Genomic DNA, 13,741 nt, shown 5'->3' on the forward strand with positions numbered 1-13,741 from the left:
CAGAAACCTGAAATATAAATTCTGTTCTTGTGTAATGTAAGATAATAGAATTATTTCCACACATAGTTGAAAAAAAGCTCTTTGAGTTTAAGGAAAAGGGCTGGGCTAGGAGTCTCCTGAAGAACAGATGTTGTAGTATGTTTGAATCCTGGGCCATCTGCTAGGTTGTGAGAACCTGCTGGGTACAGCTGGCTGCCTGACACATCAGGGTGTCACTGATTAATACATTACATGAAATGTATTAACACCATAATTATAGGAAAAAGTGCCTCAGTGTGATGTGTAGCTGAAATTTTAAAGGTAGATCTGTAACCTGTTACACTTTTTGTGAAACGTAAAGTGTGTCAAAATGAGACTTAGAGTGTGTCATATTTGGGAGCTTATGCTTTCCATTCACTTAGACAACCTGTTATTTCTCTTTTATGCTCTGAAGATCCAATGATACTAATCTTTCAAAATGTCAGATTTCCTCTCCATGAAATATAATGCAAACAAATAATATTCTACTCAAAAGCACATCTCCCTAAGATCAGACTATCTCTTTAGTAAAAGATTTTTCCATTCTAACCTGAAAATTTTTATAGTATTACCAGCATCAAATTCCATTTCATGAAGGTAGTATATATCCAAAATGCATTACTTTGTCTTGACTTCCTTTGAATATGTTTCTGTCTTCTGGAAGTTCTTGTTCATATTTTTGAGGGCAGTAGGTGTAGACAGCCATTATCTACTTTTTTGAACTATGTTTTATGTTATCTGAGTGATCTGTCTACTAGTCTTACATCTTTCAGACAAGCTCCAAATTAATAGTAGTGCTCCCCATCTTAAAATACAGCTGACAGAAACTGAAGGAAACACTTTACAAGTACCAAAGGGAAATGTTGTATGTGGATTATAAGTTTCCTTTCCAGAGGGAACATATTATCTAGACACTGGAAATCGGCTGGGAAATATAAACTGAGCAGCAGATACAACTGGATCTATAATAAATTGATAGCTCTTGGTAATCTTCAGTGAAACTAGAAATCTCTTCTCCATGAAGGAAGTCTTATATGAAAACAGTGTATCATCTTCTGTGTTTTCCTTTGTCAGACTTTTCCAATTCTCATAGGAATTAAACAGATGAATTGCAATAACATGCTAATAGTCCTAGAGACTGGACTCATTATTGATAACATTGTTGATTTGTGAACATTTATTGCAACTTCCGTCTCAAAACTCAAGTCATAGTCTGGGGCTTTCCTCTCAAAAAAGGGCACAAGAGCTGGAATCAGACCCTTGGTGGTTCTGGCAAGTTGGGAAGGATATTTTATTAATCTCTTCAAATGCTTCCTGGCTCTAGTTTGGTCAGTCTGAGCATTAAGACAGAATCAGTCCAGACCTTCAGGCAGCAGCAGTTGGGATAGAAGAAGAGGAGGGAAAGGAGAAGAAGGGAGGGAGCAGCCACATTCCGCGGGAAGAGCCCTTCCCAGAACCAGAGGGAAGGGGAGTTCTTACAGACGTGCCCCAGGGGAGGCCTCATCTACAAAAAGCCTACATGAGGGATGTTGGCACATTTGTGACTCTCCAGGTAAATAGAACCCCAACCCCTAAGCTAAACACCTGTTCCTCTTCATGAAATGCCACAATCTGTCAGCAAATAAGTTGGGCTTCCTCTTGAGCAATAGCCTATGACGATAATCAACATTCAAGGTAATTATCATTCATAAGAAGTAAAATAACGTTTTAAGGATTTGTTACTCACTCCTTTGTTAAGGCACATGATTCAACAGAAATTCTGGTTCCTCCTGATGAAACGCAGGGATTATTAAAATTAGATAAACTAAAAATAGTTCTTAAAAAAAACTGAAGATGTTGCATACATGTTACCAAAAAGAACAGAAATCTGAGTTGTGTTCAGAGGAGTTATCTTTTACAAAAGCAGGGAGAGATGTAAAAATAGAAATTTGAGCAGTGGCTCACAGACAATTTTATATCATTTGGATTTGAGAAGAAATTGTGCCATCATATCTATCCATAAAAAAGAACATATCCTCCCTGAATGGGAGAATGGGCAAAAGTGATTTATGAGGTACTTTTGAAGAAAACATGCCTTCTGGGAAACAAATGAGAGATAATCAATGGAACAGCTGTAAACAGTGAATATTAAAATTCAGGAAAGAAAATCTGGACCAATATAAATTGAAACGTGAGTGTGAGATGAATAGGTGAGGAAACTTAGGGTCGATACTTACATCAGGCTCTTTGTACTCAAATGACCATAACCAAGTAAGTTGTAGCTTTTTTATTTTTCCAACATAGATAAATTATAGCTGTCCCTGACTTGAATTTGAAGCAATTTTGTCTTTGTATGTGTTCAGTGTATTTAACAACAAACAATAAAAATCTCAAAGAAAAAAATTATCCACCAAAAGGAGGTCTCTTAGCCACCTAGAACCTTCAAGTTTAGAAAAATTGAGGCATCTGAACCTTCAAGTTTAGAAAAATTGAGGCATGTGAATTCATCTTTAAGTACATGGTAGTTTTAATTACTCCAGAAGCTGGGTTTTAGGAGTAAGGAGGTGCTATATACTAGTGGTAACTTCTGAGCTATCACAAGAGATGGGTATATCTAATATTGCATCAGATATTGAACATAGGAAATGCTGAGCCCATCACCATTTTTATGAGTAGGGCTATGAAATAATAAGAAAAATATATATTTGGTCACTACCCCCAGTTCCTGGCACAGAGCTCCTAAAGCCTTGTAATTTCCTGAGCAATAGTGGTGCTAGGTACATCTTTTACTCAAATATTTGGTCTTTGTCCCTGGTTCCTGACACAGAGCTCCTAATCCCTTGGAATTTCCTGGGTGATAGGGGTGTCTTTTGTTCTAAGGAAGTGACTTTTTATGGTCTCCTGGATGGGGGCCATCCACCAGAGAAACCAAGCCTGATTAGAAGCTTGGAACTTTCTGTCCCCCTTCCCATCCTTCAGAGAGGGAAGAGGGCTGGAGACTGAGTGAATCGATCATGCCTACATGATGAAGCCTTCATAAAAATCCCTGAATTACAGAGATCAGAGAGCTTCCTGGTTGCTGAAAAGGTGGAGGTGCCTAGAGGATGGCACATCCAAAGCGAGCATGAGAACTCCATGCCTTTTCCTTCATACCTTGCCTTATGCATCTCTTTCATCTGGCTGTTCATTTGTACCCTTTGTAATGTCCTTGATAATAAGCCAGTAAATGTAAGTAAACCATTTCCCTGAGTTCTGTGAGCTGCTCTAGCAAATTAATTGAACCCAAGAAGCAGGCCATGGGAACCCTAATTGGAGCCAGCTAGTCAGAAGTTTCAGGGACCCAGACTTAGGATTGTCATCTGAAGAGGGGACAGTCCTGTGGGACTGAGCCCTTAACCTGAGGGATCTGACTGTAACTCCAGGTAGCTAGTGTCAGAATGAATTGTACACCTAGGTGGTGTCCACTGGACAATTTCTTGGTAAGAGGGGAAAAAGCCACACAACTGGTTTTAGAAGTGAAGTATTGACAGCATGTTGTGTGGTGAGTATGAGAGCAGGAAAAACAGTTGGCTTTTTTTTTTCTGTCTAAAACAAGGCCCCTGGTGGCATATTTCCTGGGTAGAGTGGAGATGCAAGCCTTTGTCACTTCCCCCTCACCTCCTCTTGCCACAGCCTTCTTGCCTGCCACAGCTAGCCGCCCATGTGGTCTCTGGCACAGCATATGTTCACATGATATTAAAAGCAGTCGAGAGTAATGAGGAATTAGTTCTGGTGGGGGATGGAACCGGTCTGCTCTTCACCACAAGATCTGCCCCTGCTCCTGACCTGCCTGTGGCGTGGCTCCTTCCAGACCAGAGCAGCAGGTGGGCTCTGGCCTCCCTGCCCTCTGATGTGCATTCTGGTTGCTGGAACATATTCATTCGAGGCAGAGGGGCACACTGTTCCTACCATGGCTTTAGAAGGTCATGTTTCCCCCCATTTTTACAAGAGAGGGCTGCTGAGTCAAGCACTATTGAAACCGAAGAACGCGCACAGCTAACAGCTGACCACCAGTATGCTTACTATCCCTCAGAGTCCAGAATTTCTGATTTTTTAAAAAAGTACACTCTATTCAAAGTGATTTAGCCAAGAAAAATGAGTATTTCTTTCTCGATATGGAAAAAGAGTTTTAGACTTCAAATGTGATAAATGCATGGACTGGCTCAATCATTAATTTTTCTTAAATGACAAAGGAAATTTATACAGATTAAACTTTAATTTTCCATTGGCATGTCTTTCTGTTTGAGATTTTTATAAAGAAATGAGATTTCTCTTTCTATTTTATATTTATAAAACATAAAATTTTAGATTTTTAATATTAAAGCTTTCCAAAATTTCCTAATACAAATGGTTCCATTGTAATATGCAATAGTTTCTTCCCCGTTCTGCCCTCTGCCTCACAAGGCCTGTGGGGATCTACCAGCCATTTGAAATTTAGCTTTGAAAAGCCTTTTGAGCTCTCCCACCCTTCATTGCACCAGGGATAATTAATATATGAGTTGGTAAGTTCTACATTCACCCACTTGCTGTTTTTATTTGGTCTTTCTTCTGATATAGTATGGTATTTATTGTTAAGGGTAATATTCCCTCTGGAAATAATAAATAAACAGCCAGAAATTATTAGCCACAGGGGGGAATTGGATTACAAATAGGAAGCCTTGGAGATCTAAAACCTTCCACAGGGAACAAACTCCCAGGAGACTCCTCCGTCTGCTTTATTTCCTTCTGTTTCCCCTGTAGATTCTGCTTTGCTTCAGTCAGGAGAGTCCTGCATTGCTTCCTGTGGTATATGGAGGGGCAAGAAAAGTCCAGGCTAATCTCGAGGAGAAGGACAAGATGGCTGACTAGATGCAGCCAGTAAACCCCTCTTCCATCCACAGAAAACAAAATGTTGAATAAACCATCATACTTTGAACAGATCTTTTGAGAGAAAACACTGAAGGTTCATAGAGCGGCAATGCAGACACCAAGGTTGAAGAATAGGGAAGCTGAGAAGCCTACACGGAATAGCCAAATGCCAGGACTGGCTCCCAGAACTGAATGGGTCCTAAGGAAGGGGTTAGCGAAGGACCTCTGGGGCACCACACTCCCACTATGGAACTCTGGGATTTTAGCTACAAGAGATCCCATGAACCCCACAGACATTTGAATTGGCAAGGGGACTGCCTGGAGAGTAGGCAGAGGCAGAGCTCCAACACGCACAACATGCAACATGAAACCAACAAAGGTTTCAAATACGGGGTAGCTGTAGCAAAACAGCCACAGGCACCCATCCCCCAGGGCTCTCCATCTTTCTCTGAGAGGCTCTAGCCCCTGCTGACTGCTGGGCTGGGAGAGAGCAGGATTGCCTTTCGCATGGGACCAAGGCATATCTGATCTGCCTGCCCCCTTGTCTGCTGGCCGCCCCCCTGTAAGCAGGCACACAAAGCACAGCCCCTAGTGCTCTGCCTGTGTTTTGCCAGTGGCCTGGGAGTATTTTGGCACCCCCAGCACAACTGATGCTCGACCTCAAGGGGCCAGAAGACAAAGCTATGGACCTGGTCCCAACCCTTCAGGGTTTAGCACACTGCCCAGGGGTATCAAGCTGACATCTGTGGTCTGAGTTCAAGTGGGGGAGGAGCCCCCACTCTCAGAATACTGAGAAGAGTGAGGCACAGGTTCATGAGCCAGCATGGGAGCTAGGCATCTTTCCCTTTGCAAGACCAGTCTGGGAGGGTTGTAGCCTGTTGACCAGCTACAGCTTCTGCCCAAGGGAGCCCCATAGTCTACCACAGAAGTCTCGGGGTTTGCAAATCTAGCTGAGTGAGCTTGCTCCTGAGGCAGACACTGGAGGGAGATCTGCTCAAGGCAGTGTGAACTGGGAGGGCCCCACAGCTGTTGCTGGGCAAAAAACCCCTGAGCCATGGGCACCACACTAGCTACACACCCAGCACCACCACCCTGCCCAGAGATCTGCCACCCTTGACCCACTGCATCACCAGACCACCCACAGACATACCCCACAACCTGCTATGACTCTGCCAGGCACAGAGGAACAGCAGGTCCCCAGGGAGTTGCAGGCTTTCTGGTGACCTAACCTTTGGCTGAGGCCACCCCCAAGGGAGGGGGAAGTGTAGCCTGCCACAGCCTCCCTTGGGGCTATGGAAATGTGGGTGCAGCACCAGTGATTGGAAGGTACTTGCCCAAAGCCCTGAAAGGGACTTGGTGAGGAGGTTATCTCTTGTCACCTCCTGTTGTCTCCCTCTCCCCAGAGCACTGCCGTGAAGGCACTGAACTATAAAAGAAGCTCATGGTTGAGTAAAAGCCACCTGTCTGCCAGCACTCCCTCCTAAGCGCCATCTCCAGGTTCACAGCCTGAATTACACCACCAAAGAAAAATTTCTTCAGCACACATCTGCAAAACCCAGCGTAGGAAACTAGCCACAACTGAGGAATACATACAGAGCTTTGGCCCTTTGAAATCCCCTAGAACTGAAGCCAATTGACTATACATAGTACACGCCACAGTCAAACCCTCAAGGAAAGAAAAGAATATAACACAAAAAGCCCCATCCAAATGACAGCAACTTCAAAAAGATAAAGAAACATCAACCCTCGGATGAGAGGGAATCAGTGCAAGAACTACAGCAGTTAAAAAATTCAGAGTGTTTCCTTACCTCCAAAGGATTGCATTAGCTTCCCAGCAATGGATCCTAACCCAGTTGAAATTTCTGAGTGACAAACATAGAATTCAGAAGCTAGATGGCAAGGAAGCTCAATGAGATTCAAGAGAAAGCTGAAACTCAATCCAAGGAAGCCAGTAAACCTATCCAAGAGTGGAAAAATGACATAGCCATTTTAAGAAAGAACCAAACTGAACTTCTGCAATTGAAAAACTCTATAGGAATTTCAAAATACAATTGGAAGCCTTAACAACCGACTAGACCAAGCTGAGGAAAAAATTTCAGAGCTCAAAGGTTGGTGCTTTGAATCAACCCAGTCAGACAAAAATAAAGAAAAAATAACTTTAAAAATTGAACAAAACCTCTGAGAAATATGGGATTATGTAAAGAGGTTAAACCTCCAATTTATTGGCATTCCTGAGGAGAGAGAGTAAGCAATGTGGAAAACATATTTGAGGGTATATTCCATGAAGATTCCCCCAATCTCACTAGAGATCAACATGCATATTCAATAAATTGTGAGACCCCTGCAAGATACTATCCAAAATGACTGTCCCCAAGACATATAGTCATCAGATATTCCGAGGTCAAAGCAAAAGAAAAAAATCTTAAGGGCAGACAGAGAAAAGGGTTAGATCACTTACAAAGGGAACCCCAGGGAACAGGGGACTTCCCCAGTCTCACTAGAGATCAACATGCAAACTCAATAAATTCAGAGAACCCCTGCAAGATACTATCCAAGATGACTATCCCCAAGACACATAGTTATCAGATGTTCCCAGGTCAAAGCAAAAGAAAAAAAATCTTAAAGGCAGACAGAGAAAAGGGTTAGATCACTTACAAAGGGAACGCAGGGAACAGGGGACTTCTCAACAGAAACCTTACAAGCCAGAAGAGATGGGGGGCCTATTTTCAACACCCTTAGAGAAAAGCAATTACAACCAAGAATTTCATACCGCACCAAACTAAGCTTAATAAGTGAAAGAGAAAATCTTTTCCGTACAAGCACATACAAAGGGAGTTCATTACCGTAAGTCCAATCTTACAAGATATCCTTAAGGGAGTTCTAAACATAGAAATGGAAGAATGATGCCTGCTACCACAAAAGCACACGTAAGTACATAGCCCAAAGGCCCTATAAAGCAGCTACACAATCAAGACTACAAAGTAACGAGCTAAAAATGTCATGACAGGAGCAAAATCTCACATGTCAACATTAAACTTGAAAATAAATGATCTAAATGCTCCACTTAAAAGGCACAGAGTTACAAGTTGGATAAAAAAATGGCTGCTGTCTTTAAGAGACCCATCTCACATGTAATGACACCCATAGGTTCAAAGTAAAGAATGGAGAAAGATCTATTGTACAAATGAAATTCAGAGAAGAGCAGGAGGTACTATTCTTATATCAGATAAAACAGACTTTAAACCAACAACAGTAAAAAAGGACAAAGAAGGACATTACATAATGATAAAGGATTCAATCCAATAAGAAGACTTAACTATTTTAAATGTATTTGCAGCCAACATTGGAGCACCCAGGTTCTTAAATCAAGTACTCCTAGACCTATGAAAAGACTTAGCCACATAAAAATAGTGGGGGACTTCGACACTCCACTGACAGCATTAGACAGGTCAAGGCAGAAAACTAACAAGGAAATTCTGGATTTGGCACTTGACCAATTGGACCTAATAGATATCTACAGAATACTCCACCCAACAACCACAGAATATACATTCTTCTCATTGGCATATGGAACATGCTCTAAATCAACCACATGCTCAGCTGTAAAGCAAGTCTCAATAAATTCAAAAACATCAAAATCACACCAAACATACTGTCGGACCACAGTGGAATAAAAATAGAAATCAATACCAGGAAGATCTCTCAAAATCACAATTACACAGAAATTAAACAACTTGCTCCTGAGTAACTTTTGGGTACACAATGAAATTAAAGCAGAAATCAAAAAATTCTTTGAAATGAGTAAAAACAGAGACACAGCCCAGTGCGGTGGCTCATGCCTGTAATTCCAGCACTTTGGGAGGCCAAGGTAGGCAGATCACTTGAGGTCAGGAGTTCAAGAGCAGTCTGGCCAACATGGTGAAGCCCTGTCTCTACTAAAAACAGAAAAATTGGCTGGGCGTGATGGTGCACACCTGTAGTCCCAGCCACTTGGGAGTCTAAGGCAGGAGAATCGCTTGAACCCGGGAGGCAAAGGTTGTAGTGAGCTGAGATCGTGCCATTGCATTCCAGCCTTGGTGACAGAGTGAAACTCTGTCGCAAAAAAAAAAAAAGAAAAAAGAAAAAAGAAAAAAACAGAGACACAACATACCAAAAGCTCTGGGATGTAGCAAAGCAGTGTTACGAGGAAAGTTTATAGTGCTAAACACTCACATCAAGAAGTTAGAAAGATCTCAAACTGAACATTTATACACTGTTAGTAGGAAGGTAAATTAGTTAATACCCTGTGGAAAGCAGTTTGGAGATTTCTCAAATAACTTAGAACTACCATTCAACCCCAGCAATCTTATTACTGGATATATATCCAAAAGAAAATAGATTGTTCTACCAAAAGGACACATTTACCTGTATATTCATCGCAGCACTATTCACAGTAGTAAAGCATGGAACCAACCAACCTAGGTACTCATGAATGGTAGATTGGATACAGAAAAAATGTGGTGTATATATGAAATACTACACAGCCATAAAAAATAATGAAATCAATGTCCTTTGCAGCAACATGGGTGCAGCTGGAGGCCATTATCCTAAGTTAACTAACACAGGAACAGAAAACCAAATACCACATGTTCTCACTTATAAGTGGGAGTTAAACATTGGGTACTCATGGATATAAAGATAGGAGCAGTAGACATTGGGGACTACTAGAGTGGAGAGGGAGGGTGGCAAGGGTGGAAAACCACCTATTGGGTACTGTGCTCACTACCTGGGAAATGGGTTCAATTGTACCCCAAATCTCAGCATCACACAATATACCCTTGTAACGAACCTGTACATGCACTCCCTAAATCTAAAAAGTTGAGAAAAGAAAATAAAAATCCAGCAAGTTTCAAGTTCAATCAGAAAACTACCAAGTAGTCGTGGTTGTGAGTCTCATACATTGTCCAATTTTACCAAAATAGTTATTGAAAGAACCTATATGCTATAAAGCTATTAGAAAGAGGGGCTAAATGATTACAGGAAAAATTCAAATAAGACATAAAGAATTTCAAAAAGGCAAGACTGATTACTTAGTGGAACTTGATGTTGAACAAGGTCCTGAGATAGATATTTAATATTAGAGCTTTTTGTACATTTATTAAACATATGATAGTATATTTGTTGGTTGGTAGTAGCCATTTGACTACAGGCAGAACTCCAGATTGGATGATGGGTTATTGGATCAAGAATGTTTTCTATAGAGCCTGTGGTAATCTAAGAAATATCTCTGATCTGTCTTTTAAAAAAACAGTAAAAGAAAAAAACAGTAAAACATGCTTGTGTTTTGCAAGAAACATTGTAAGAATAAAGCATTTGGACACTGATATATCTACATGTTTTAGCTTCATTGACTGCTGGAATGAGTTGAACAATGGATGTTTTTTAGACTGTTTTTCAAACATAATAGATTCAAAAAGAAAAAAAACCTTTTCCCCCCATAGGCAAGAATATCTTGCATTCCTCTGACTTAAATTTATTCCAGTCTGTTTTCTGTTCATTTACTCTATTCATTTGCCAAAAGATTATTTCCTATTATGCCATAAAGTATGAAGTGAATGGATGAATAATGAAGATAACTAATAATTATACTCTGTAATATCTATAGTAGAATTTTTTTAAGTCACAGATTTAAAATCCCCTGTGAGATAAATATTCCTTCTTTCTACTCTGTGTTCTAACATAGAAAAAGCTAAGATTGTGAAGCTAAATTGCTACCTGAATCATGACTGGTGGCATTTTGAAAAGGAAATGCCAAACTACTTTAAGAAGATTTCAAATGACAGAAGAACCAAGGGGAGAATCTTTACTAAAATTGGAGTAAAAAGAAATTCTTGTCACTAAGAGATTGACGTTTTCATTCTTCCCCTAATTATTTCAGTCAGAAATGTCTTCCATTATATACTGCCTTAGTCAGCCCAGCTATCACTGCTCTGGGATCGAACAGTGAATCCCTCCTACTCTTTTTTGCACACAGTCATCCATATATTATTAATTATATTCACGTCATCCTTCCCATTGCCCGTATTCTGCCCTATGAAAGAATTCAAGGTGAGCACTGTTCGCATTTCAGTCTGTTACCTTCAGGAAAGGAAATTCACAGCATTATCTCCTCAATATTAACGAGCTTTATACTAGGAGAACCATAGTAAGTTTGTCCCAGGATAGAATCAGATGTTTAAAATTGTCCTAATGTAATAGCGCTATGTTCTAATATTCAGCTTTGGTGACATCTAGTCCATTCTTTTCCCAAGCCTAGCCATTTGGTGTGTTTTTAGATTCATAGATTCATGAGAAGTTGCAATCTTGTTTAATCAAAAATACTCCAGAGTGTATCAACAGGACACTTATAAACTAATGTTTCTCAAAATACTCATGGTGAAGGGCAGTCTCTTAAAATTTTCTGTCACAGCCCAGTAGATTTTATAAAATACAGTGGAAATGAATTATTAGAAGGTGATACTGGATATCAGGAAAATAAAATTGCTATGAAAAATGTCTAAGAGGTTACTCTAGATTTCTGTACTTACCTTGTCACAGACCAGTTCCAGTCCATAGACCCTGCCTTGCATAGCAATGTTCTAAAACATCCTTGTTACTTTTCTCCAGTCTTTTGTCAGGTGAGAAAATCATTATTGTATTGTACCAAGAGCAAAGAGCAGGGAGCAGTCTCTATGGGCAGAGGCAATAGGAAGTTATATTGTCTGTAGAGAATTTTAAAACAATCATATAATTGACTAAAAATCAGTCTACTTTTTATCAGCATTCTCCAGCAATTCCTAACAATGTCAATGATAAAATGCTTCTCCTCTCAAAGATCTTCTGCACATAGAGCCTACTGTTTGCACTTTAATCAATTGTGTTGCTGTACCCCACATAGTCTAGTTTCTTCACTCTCTCTCTCTTTTTTTTTTTTTTAGAGACGAAGTTTCCCTCTTGTTACCCAGGCTGGAGTGCAATGGCGTGATCTCAGCTCACTGCAACCTCTGCCTCCCAGGTTCAAACGATTCTCCTGCCTCAGCCTCCTGAGTAGCTGGGATTACAAGCATGTGCCACCACGCCTGGCTAATTTTGTGTTTTTAGTAGAGACAGGGATTCTCCATATTGGTCAGGCTGGTCTCGAACTCCCGACCTCAGGTGATCCACCCACCTCAGCCTCCCAAAGTGCTGGGATTACAGGCATGAGCCACCGTGCCCAGGCTTCTTCACACTCTCTTTTATCAAATAGGATATACTACTATATTAAGAGTTTGACCAATTCAGAAAATAATGGAAGACTTTTTCTTGCCTGTTCAGACATTATATTTCTTCAGAGTACTTCTGCTTTTAACAATAGTGCCATCATTGCTAATTAATGTTTGGTTTATGAAATCAACTGAGGCTGGATCTTTTTTCTCCATGTTCAGTCTTAATTAGTACCTCGGTATCATAAATTTCTATTTGGAGAATTTTTTTTATTTCCCCTAAATGTACTATAGGATTTTCATCTCTTCTGAAATCCACCCGTTGTTGAATTAGTCTTCCAGTTGGTCTAAGTAAACTTGAAAATTGTTTTTTGCCTCCCAGAGAGATGGCAATGGCATAGCCTTAGACTAGATCCTGTAAGAGGGTTTGGGGCATGTGTGTTATTAGTGAATATTCTTCAGGAAAAAAACTTGTAAGGGATGAGAGAGGCAGAATAGGGAAGGGGAAGGAACCGAGCATGGTTATGGTCTCTAGTAAAGTCTAGCATTGGCCTGATCCACTGGAGTGTGTGTGTGTGTGTGTGTGTGTGTGTGTGTGTGTGTGTGTGTGTTGGAAGGGATGCTCTAGGGCAAATCACAGTGCAGAGCTGTCCTTCCTGTGACAGACCGTCATTGTCCACCCTTGGGAGGGGAGCATAAAACCTCCCAAACATCCTAGGCCTGGGACTTGGAGGTGGAAGATGCAAGTGGTGCTTGCAGAGACACTATAGGTAGGAAAGGCAAACCCATACCTGCATTATGCATCAATCCTGATCAGGATGAATCATTGACTGTTTTCAAGTTGGAGGTGTCTAATGGAATCACCTTGCTAGGTGACCTTGTGCATAGGTCAGGTATAGGTCATCTGGGTGGAACACCAGCAGCATCTACAACAGTCTGTACTGTGCAGTGCACAGATCCACTGGCTTTTCACATTTAACCCACTCCATCTAGATACAGCTTCTCCAGGATTCTAGTTAGTCACAATATCTGGGGAAACTTCCAAGAGGAAGGTCAGGGGAAGAAAGTAGATTTCTGCTGTGGCAATTTGTCCCAAGCTATAATCAATACTCATTATCACCATCCTTCACAACCTTTTCTAGATTCCCCTCATCCTTGGCTAGTACTTCTTCTAGTCTAGTTGGCTTGTTAGCGGGGAGGGGGGTGACCCTGATCCACATCACTGAGGTGCTGGGCCCCAGCTTACTGTGCCTTATCAGTATATGGTTGCACTTGCCCATTTGCAGTTGAAACTGGGCATAGGAGAACCAGGGGATGCCTCACTAGATTACCTGAGCACCAAGTATATTCCTTGCACTCCCATTTTGCATCAGGCTTACCTCCCCATAATAACCAGAGTGAACTACATCTGGCAGTATGGGCACTCCTTTGTGTACCTGCTAGTCTACTGGCACATGGAGCCTTAAATAACTAGGTGGCAGCCACGGCAATAAGTGTAGTGGGTATCTTGATGTACCCCTGTTGGAAATGTTCTCTTGATGAAGACCAGGACTTCTAGACCTCAAAGCTGGGAGAATAGGAAGCACAAAGTCCCCAAGTAGATCATTGGTAATGATGGAGAGAAGTGCTACTCCTAT

The 13,741-nt window shown here is 41.0% G+C and overlaps 1 long non-coding RNA gene across 1 annotated transcript in view; it reads left to right on the forward strand.

Annotated features, from left to right (window-relative positions):
• The window catches only part of LOC134737332 (uncharacterized), a 43,003-nt gene extending 30,951 nt beyond the window's left edge, over positions 1–12,052 (forward strand). Inside the window, exon 3 of the long non-coding RNA XR_010122130.1 lies at positions 11,841–12,052. This is a non-coding gene — a long non-coding RNA (uncharacterized lncRNA). The remainder of the gene's footprint in view (positions 1–11,840) is intronic.
• The last annotated feature ends 1,689 nt before the right edge of the window (positions 12,053–13,741 follow it).

Source organism: Symphalangus syndactylus, chromosome 8 (genome assembly GCF_028878055.3).
Source record: "Symphalangus syndactylus isolate Jambi chromosome 8, NHGRI_mSymSyn1-v2.1_pri, whole genome shotgun sequence".
NCBI lineage: Eukaryota > Metazoa > Chordata > Mammalia > Primates > Hylobatidae > Symphalangus > Symphalangus syndactylus.